An 8568-nucleotide genomic window follows, 5' to 3' on the forward strand; every position below is an offset into this window, starting at 1 on the left:
TCAATGTGTGAATATGTACATGTCCATCTCTCTGTCTATCTGTCAATATGTATGTATATTTGCATATGTGAAGTTGTTAGAGTCTGGCTTTTGCTTCATTTACACAGTGTGTATGTGTGTGTGTGTGTTTATGTATTTTTTTGTGTGTGAGTGTGTGAATTTTATCTCTTTTTCTTATGCTTCTTACAATTTCAAGGATTAAACAGAGTTCAGAAATTTTCTCTGGCCACAGTGAGGTCCAGCTCCAGTAGTACATCAGGCTGTGTTCCCTCAGAGAAAAGTCTGCTGAGTACTTGCTGTAATCACGGGTTTACATGGGAAACAACACTGTTGATAGCTTGACCCTGTCAGCTGCTCTCAGAGGCCACCCCACAGGCTGTCTGCCTCTGTTTACTCCCTGTCTGTGAAGCTGGTAAGTGACAACTCACTTTTGTTCTTGAATGATTATCAGGACCATTGCCGTAAGTTTTGTGTTCCTAAGAATTTGATGAAAATTGAAAAATCAACATGAATGTAACAGAGAGACAGAAGAATTGCCCATACATTTTCCATTTCAAAACTACTATGGATATCTTGAATAGATTTAATTTGTAATTTTGACTATACCTCATATCTTTGTTTCCATTTCCCAAGTACACTGGTTTAACTAATACAAGCAGATAAGTGTTTCTCCTTAATCTCTAAATGAGATGACTGGGAGTACTCAGATGAAGTCTGGACTATGGGTTTCTTTGGCAGCTCAACTTGAAAAATAAAGAATAGCTAGGCTTAAGAATGCATGTGTAAATCAGTGTTCTTTATTCTTTTCTTTTCATTTCTTTTCTTTTCTTTACTTTTCTTTTCCAACACTGTGACAAAATACTTGAAAAACTTAATGGAGAAAAGGTTTTGATGGGAGATGAAACAGTATGTAAATTGTAGGTGTGCAAGTCTGAGGACCAGAGTTTGTGTACTGCAAGTCTATATAATAAGACTGATATGGTAGAGCAGTCTTTAATTCCAGTGCTTGCAGGAAGATACAGAAGTTCCCAAGAGCTCACTGGTCAGTCCAACTAGACTATGGTTTGGCTACAAGCTCAGTGGTAGATACTACCTCCCAAGTAAGTTGGAGAGTGATCCAGGGAGACTTCTGCTTGTTTCAGAGCAAGTATCTATGACAGAAAGATGCACTTTAGATTTAAAGTGAGTGAGTTCATTAAGCCTGCAAGAGGTGAAATAAAAGGAAATCATCAGACAGCAGGTAGATGTAGCAGAAAATAATTAAAAAGTACCACCCCACTAGGCCTCTACACCAAGTCACTCTGTAAATGCCTGGAGACTGTGCTCTGGCCCGCCATTTAAATAGCCAGTAAAGCATGACCCTTAAACTTAATCAACCAAATATATTTATGTATATAAAACTCCCAGTTACATAATGACAATTTCTTTTATGAGATATATTCTTTATTTCAAATGATCTCTGCTTTCCTGGTCCCCCCTCTGTTCCTGAAAATTCCATAAACCATCACCCCTCCCCATGTTGCACAATCTACCCTCTCCTGCTTCCCTGTCCTGGCATTACCCTACACTGCTGCATCTAGCCTTTCCAGCATCAAGGGCCTTTCCTCCTTTAGATGGCCAACAAGGCCATGCTCTGCTCCCTATGTGTCTGGAGCCATGGGTAACAAACATCATGTGTACTCTCTGGTTAATGGTTTTGTCCCTGGGAGCTCTGTGAGTACTGGGTAGCTCATATTGTTGTTCCTCCTATGGCACTGCAGAGCTCTTCAGCTCCTTGGGTCCTTTCTCTAGCTCCCCCATTGGGGACCCTGGGATCAGTTCAATGTTTAGCTGAGAGTGTACCTCTCTGTATTTGTCCTACACTAACAGAGCCTCCCAGGTGACAGCTATATCCAGCTCCAGTTAGTGAGTATTTGGGGGCCATCGATAATAGTATCTGGTTTTCATAACTGTATATGGGATATATCCCTACGTGGAGTAGTCTCTGGATGGTCGTTCCCTCAGAATCTGTTCCACCCTTTGTCTCTGTATCTCCTTCTATGGGTATTTTGTTCTCCCTTCAAAGAAGGACCAGAGTATCCATACTTTGTTCTTTCTTCTTCTTGAGCACCAATTGATACGTGATTTTTGTCTTGGGTATTCCAAGCTTCTGGGCTAATATCCATTAATCAGTGAGTTCAAGCCATGTGTTTTCTTTTGTGATTGGGTTACCTCACTTATGAAGATATTTTCCAGTTCCACCCATTTGCCTAAGAATTACATTAACTCATTGTTTTTAATAGCTGAGTAGTATTCCATTGTGTAAATATACCACATTTTCTGTATCCATTTTTCTATTGAGGGACATCTGGGTTCTTTCCACCTTCTCGCTATTGTAAATAGGGCTGCTATGAACATAGTGGAGCATGCTGGGGAATCTTCTGGGTATATGCCCAGGAGTCGTATAACAGGTTTGTGTGGTAGTATCATGCCCAGTTATCTGAGGAACCACCAGACTGATTTCCAGAGTGGTTGTACCAGCTTGTAACTCCACCAGGAGTGGAGGAGTGTTCCTCTTTCTTCACATCCTCGCTAGCACCTGCTATCACCTGAATTTTTTTGATCTTAGCCATTCTGACTGGTGTGAGGTGAAATCTCAGGGATGTTTTGATTTACATTTCCCTGATGACTAAGGATGTTGAACATTTCCTTTTTATATTTACTACATTCTTTGTTTACATTCCAATGATTTCCCTTTCCCAGTTCCCACCTCCCCATATGTCCCATAAGCAGCTTTCTCTCCACCCATTCTCCAATCACCTCCCTCCTTTTTCTCTGTCCTGGTACTCCCCTACAATGCTAGATCAAGCCTTTCAGGGATCACGGCCCTGTCCTTACTTCTTCATGGGAGTCATTTGTTATGCTAATTGTGCCTTGGGTATTCAGAGCTTCTGGGTTAATTAATATCTACTTATCAGAGATTGCATTCAATGTGTATTCTTTTGTCATTGGTTTACCTCACTTAGGATGATATTGCTTCTCAGTCATGCAATACGCCTCAGGTAAATATTTTTGTTTATCTCTGTACCCCATTTTTAAATAAGGTTATTTGGCTCTATGGAGTCTAACTTCTTGAGTTCTTTGTATATATTGGATATTAGCCATCTGTCAAATGTAGGGTTGGTCAAGACCTTTTTCCCAATTTGTTGGTTATCCTATTGACAGTGTCCTTTTCCTTACAGAAACTGTGTAATTTTATGAGGTCCCATTTGTCAATTCTCGATCTTAAAGCATAACCTATTCATGTTCTGTTCAGGAAAATTTCCCCTGTGCCCGTGTGCTCAAGGCTCTTTCCCAGATTCTTTTCTATTAGTTTCAGTGTGTCTGAGTTTATGTGGAGGTCCTTGATCCACTTGGACGTGACATTAGTACAAGGAGTTAAGAATGGGTTTATTTGCATTCTTCTGCATGCTAGGCACCAATTGTACCAGCAATATTTGTTCAAAAGGCTATCATTTTTTCCACTGGACAGTTGTAGCCCCTTTGTCAAAGATCACGTGACCATAGGTGTGTTGGTTCATTTCCAGGTCTTAAATTGCATTCCATTGATCTACCTGCCTTTCATTGTACCAATACCATGTCGTTTTTAACATTATCGTTCTGTAGTACTGCTTGAGGTCCAGGAAAGTGATGCCCAAGAATTTCTTTTACTGCTAAGAATAGTTTTAGATGTCCTGGATTTTTTGTTATCCCAGATGAATTTGAAAATTGTTCTTTCTATCTCTATGAAGAATTGAGTTGGACAGTTGATAAGGATTGCATTGTATCTGTAGTTTGCTTTTGGCAAGATGAATATTTTTGCTATATTAATTGTGCCAATCCAAGAACATGGGAGATCTTTCCATCTTCTGAGGCCTTCTTTGATTTTTTTTCTTTAGAGAATTGAAGTTCTTGTCATATTTACCTTTCACTTGTTTGGTTAGAGTCATACAAAGATACTTTATATTGTTTGTGACTATGGCAAAGGGTGTTGCTTCCCTAATTTCTTTCTCTATCTGTTATACTCCTTTGAGTATAGGAAAGCTACTGAATTGTTTGAGTTAATTTTATATCTGACCACTTGGCTGAAGTTGTTTATCAGCTGTAGGAGTTCTATGGTTGAGTTTTTTGGGTCACTTAAGTATACTATCAAATCATCTGCAAATAGTGATAATTTGACTTCTTCCTTTCTGGTTTATATCTATTTGACCTCCATTTGTTGTCTAATTCCTCTAGCTAGAACTTCAAGTATGATATTAAATACATATGGAAAGAGAGGGCAGCCTTGTCTAATCCCTGATTTTAGTGAGATTGCTTCAAGTTTCTCTCCATTTAGTTTGATGTTGGCTACTGGTTTACTGTATATTGCCTTTATTATGATTAGGTATGGGACTTGAATTTCTGTTCTTTCCAAGACTTTAAACATGAAAGGTTGGTGAATTTTGTCAAATGCTTTTTGAGCATCTAATGAAAGACAATGTGATTTTTTTCTTTCAGTTTGTTTATGTAGTGGATGACATTGATTAATTTCCATATTTTGAACCATCCCTGCCTCCCTAGGATGAAGCCTACTTGATAATGGGGAATGAACATTTTGATATATTCTTAGATTCAGTTCGCAAGAATGTTATTGAGTATTTTATCATAGATATTCACAAGGGAATTTTGTCTGAAGTTCTTTTTCTTTTTTAGATCTTTGTGTGGTTTTGGTATCAGTGTAATTGTGGCTTCATAGAATGAATTGGTAGTGTTCCATGTGTTTCTATTATGTGGAATGGTTTGAAGAGTGTTGGTGTTAGGTCTTCGAATATCGGATAGAATCCTGTACTAAAATCATCTAATTCTGTGCATATTTTAGTTGGGAGTCTGTCAATGACTACTTCTATTTCTTTAGGGGTTATGGGACCTTTTAGATGGTCTATCTGATCCTGATTTAAGTTTGGTATTTGGTATCTGTCTAGGTAATTGTCCATTTCATCGAGATTTCTCAGTTGTGTTGAGTATAGTCTTTTGTAGTAGGATCTGTATGTAGTATGATTTTTTTTGAATTTCCTCAGTTTCTCTTGTTATACCACCCTTTTCATTTCTAGTTTTGTTAATTTGGATATAATCTTAGCATTTGTGAGAGGCACTACAATTTCAGGTGCATCTACTCCTGACAAGTAGCACAAAACTATAAAGGGATTTCTGGAAGTTTCATATTATTTAACGTTCAGTCCATAATTCTCTTGCTCCACGGTCCAGCCAGCATCTTGTGAGACAATCACAAAATATTATAAAATATGGCTTTAGCTCCTTTTCTAAAGAGCTCAGGCAGATGGCATTTAATGTTTGACTCTGTGTTTAACATGAGAATGAAACAATTATGAACTCTAAGTGAAAACTGGGAGTCTTTTGGGGAAAATAAGAATTTAAGAGAATAACTAGAGTAGGTCAGCATTCAGGCAGTAGTCAAGGATGAAAGAAAGCAAACAGTAGGCTCCAGCTGTTATATAGTAGAGGATGGCCCTATCAAGCCTCAGTGGGAGGAGATGCTCTTGGTCCTGTGAAGGCTCAATATCCCAATGTAGGGGAATGCCAGGGCAGTGAGGTAGGAGTAAGTGGGTTGAAAGGAGAGCACCCTCATAGAAGCATGGATAGGGGGATGGTATAAGGAGTTTGCAGAGGTGCAACTAGGAAAGGGGATAACATTAGAAATAAAAAAATAAAATATCCAATAAAAAACAGAAACTAAACAGGGACACAGTAAAACTAATTGAAGCTTTGGACCCATTGGATTTGACTGATATTTATAGAACATTTCACCCTAAAAAAAAGAATATACCTTTTTCTCAGCACCTCATGGTACCTTCTCCAAAATCAAGCAATATTTTGGCCACAAGACAGAGCTCAACAAATATAAAAAGATCAAACTAATCCCATGCCTCCTATCAAATCACTATGTAGTAAGACTGGTTTTCAATAGCAACAAAAACAACAGAAAGCTCACATACACATGGAGGCTGAACAATACTCTACTCAATGACAACTTGGCCAACGAAGACATAAAGAAAGAAATCAGAGACTTTTTAGAATTTAATGAAAATGAAGGCACAGCATACCCAAAACTTTGGGACACAATTAAAGCAGTACTAAGAAGAAAACTATTAGCCCTGAGTGCCTCCAAAAAGAAAATGGAGAGAGCATACACTAGCAGCTTAACAACACACCTGAAAGCCCTGGAACAAAAAGAAGCCAATTCACCCAGGAGGAGTAGAAGACAGGAAACCACCAAACTCAGGGCTGAAATCAATCAAGTGGAAACAAAGAGAACCATACAAAAAAATCAACGAATACAGGAACTGGTTCTTTGAGAAAATCAACAAGATAGATAAACCGTTAGCCAGATTGGCCAAGGGGCACAGAGAAAGTATCCAAATTAGCAAAATTAGAAATGAAAAGGGGGATACAACAACAGAAACTGAGGAAATCCAAAAAATAATCAGATCCTACTACAAAAGCCTATACTCAACACAACTGGAGAATCTGGAGGAAATAGACAATTTCCTAGACAGATACCAAATACCAAAATTAAATCAGGACCAAATAGATCATCTAAACAGTCTCATAATCCCTAAAGAAATAGAATGGGTCATAGAAATCTTCCAACAACAACAACAAAAAAAAAAGCACAGGACCAGATGGATTCAATGCAGAATTCTATCCGACCTTCAAAGAAGACCTAACACCAATACTCTTCAAACTATTCCACAAAATAGAAACAGAAGAAACACTACCCAATTCCTTCTACGAAGCCACAATTACACTGATACCAAATCCACACAAATATCCAACAGAGAAAGAGAACTTCAGACCAATTTCCCTTATGAATATCAATGCAAAAATACTCAATAAAATTCTTGCCAACTGAATACAAGAACACATAAAAATGATCATCCACCATGATCAAGTAGGCTTTATCCCAGAGATGCAGGGTTGGTTCAATATACAGAAATCTATCAATGTAATCCACTACATAAACAAACTCAAAGAAAAAAAAACACATGGTCATTTCATTGGATGCTGAAAAAAAGCATTTGACAAAATTCAGCATCCTTTCATGGTTAAAGTCTTAGAAAGAACAGGAATTCAAGGCCCATACCTAAACATAGTAAAAGCAATATACAGCAAACTGGTAGCCAGCATCAAACTAAATGGAGAGAAAATTGAAGCAATCCCACTAAAATCAGGGACTAGACAGGGCTGCCCCCTTTCTCCTTATCTTTTCAATATTGTACTTGAGGTACTAGCTAGGGCAATTAGGCAACATAAGGAGGTCAAAGGGATACAAATTGGAAAGGAAGAAGTCAAACTATCATTATTTGCAGATGATATGATAGTCTACCTAAGTGACCCAAAAACTCCACTAGAGAACTCCTACAGCTGATAAACAACTTCAGCAAAGTGGCAGGTTATAAAATCAACTCAAGCAAATCAGTAGCCTTCCTATGCTCAAAGGATAAGCAGGCTGAGAATGAAATTAGGGAAATGACACCCTTCATAAAAGCCACAAACAGTATAAAATACCTTGGGGTGACTCTTACCAAACATGGGAAAGTTTTGTATGACAAGAACTTCAAGACTCTGAAGAAGGAATTAGAATACCTCAAAAAAAAAAAAAATGGAAAAACCTCCTATGCTCATGGATCCGCAGGATTAATATAGTTAATATGGCCATTTTGCCAAAAGCAATATACAGATTCAACGCAATACCTATCAAAATCCCAACTCAATTCTTCACAGAGTTAAAGACCAATTCTCAAATTCATCTGGAATAACAAAAAACCCAGGATAGCTAAAACTTTTCTCAACAAAAGAATTTCTGTGGGAATCAGTAACCTTGACCTCAAGCAATACTACAAAGCAATAGTGTTAAAAAACTGCATGGTATTGGTACAGTGACAGGCAGGCAGATCAATGGAACAGGATTGAAGATCCAGAAATGAACCCACACATCTATGGCAACTTGATCCTTGACAAAGGGGCTGAAAACATCCAATGGAAAAAAGATAGCCTTTTCAACAAATGGTGCTGGTTCAAACTGGAGGTCAGCATGTAGAAAAATGCGAATTGATCCATCCTTGTCTCTTTGTACTAAGCTCAAATCCAAATGGATCAAGGACCTCCACATAAAGCCAGACACTCTGAAGCTAATAGAAAAGTACCTGGGGAAGACCCTTGGGGACATCGGTACAGGGAGAAAGTTTCTGAACAGAACACCAATAGTTTATGCTCTAAGATCAAGAATTGATAAATGGGACCTCATAAAATTACAAAGTTTCTGTAAGGCAAAGGACACCATCAAAAGGACTAATCGGCAACCAACAAATTGGAAAAAGATCTTCACCAATCCTACATCAGATAGAGGGCTAATATCCAATATATATAAAGAACTCAAGAAGTTAGACTCCAGAAAACCAAACAACCCTATTAAAAATGGGGTACAGAATTAAACAAAGAATTCTCACCTGAAGAACTTCGGATGGCAGAGAAGCATCTTAAAAAATGCTC

This window comes from Apodemus sylvaticus, chromosome 7, assembly GCF_947179515.1.
Source record: "Apodemus sylvaticus chromosome 7, mApoSyl1.1, whole genome shotgun sequence".
NCBI lineage: Eukaryota > Metazoa > Chordata > Mammalia > Rodentia > Muridae > Apodemus > Apodemus sylvaticus.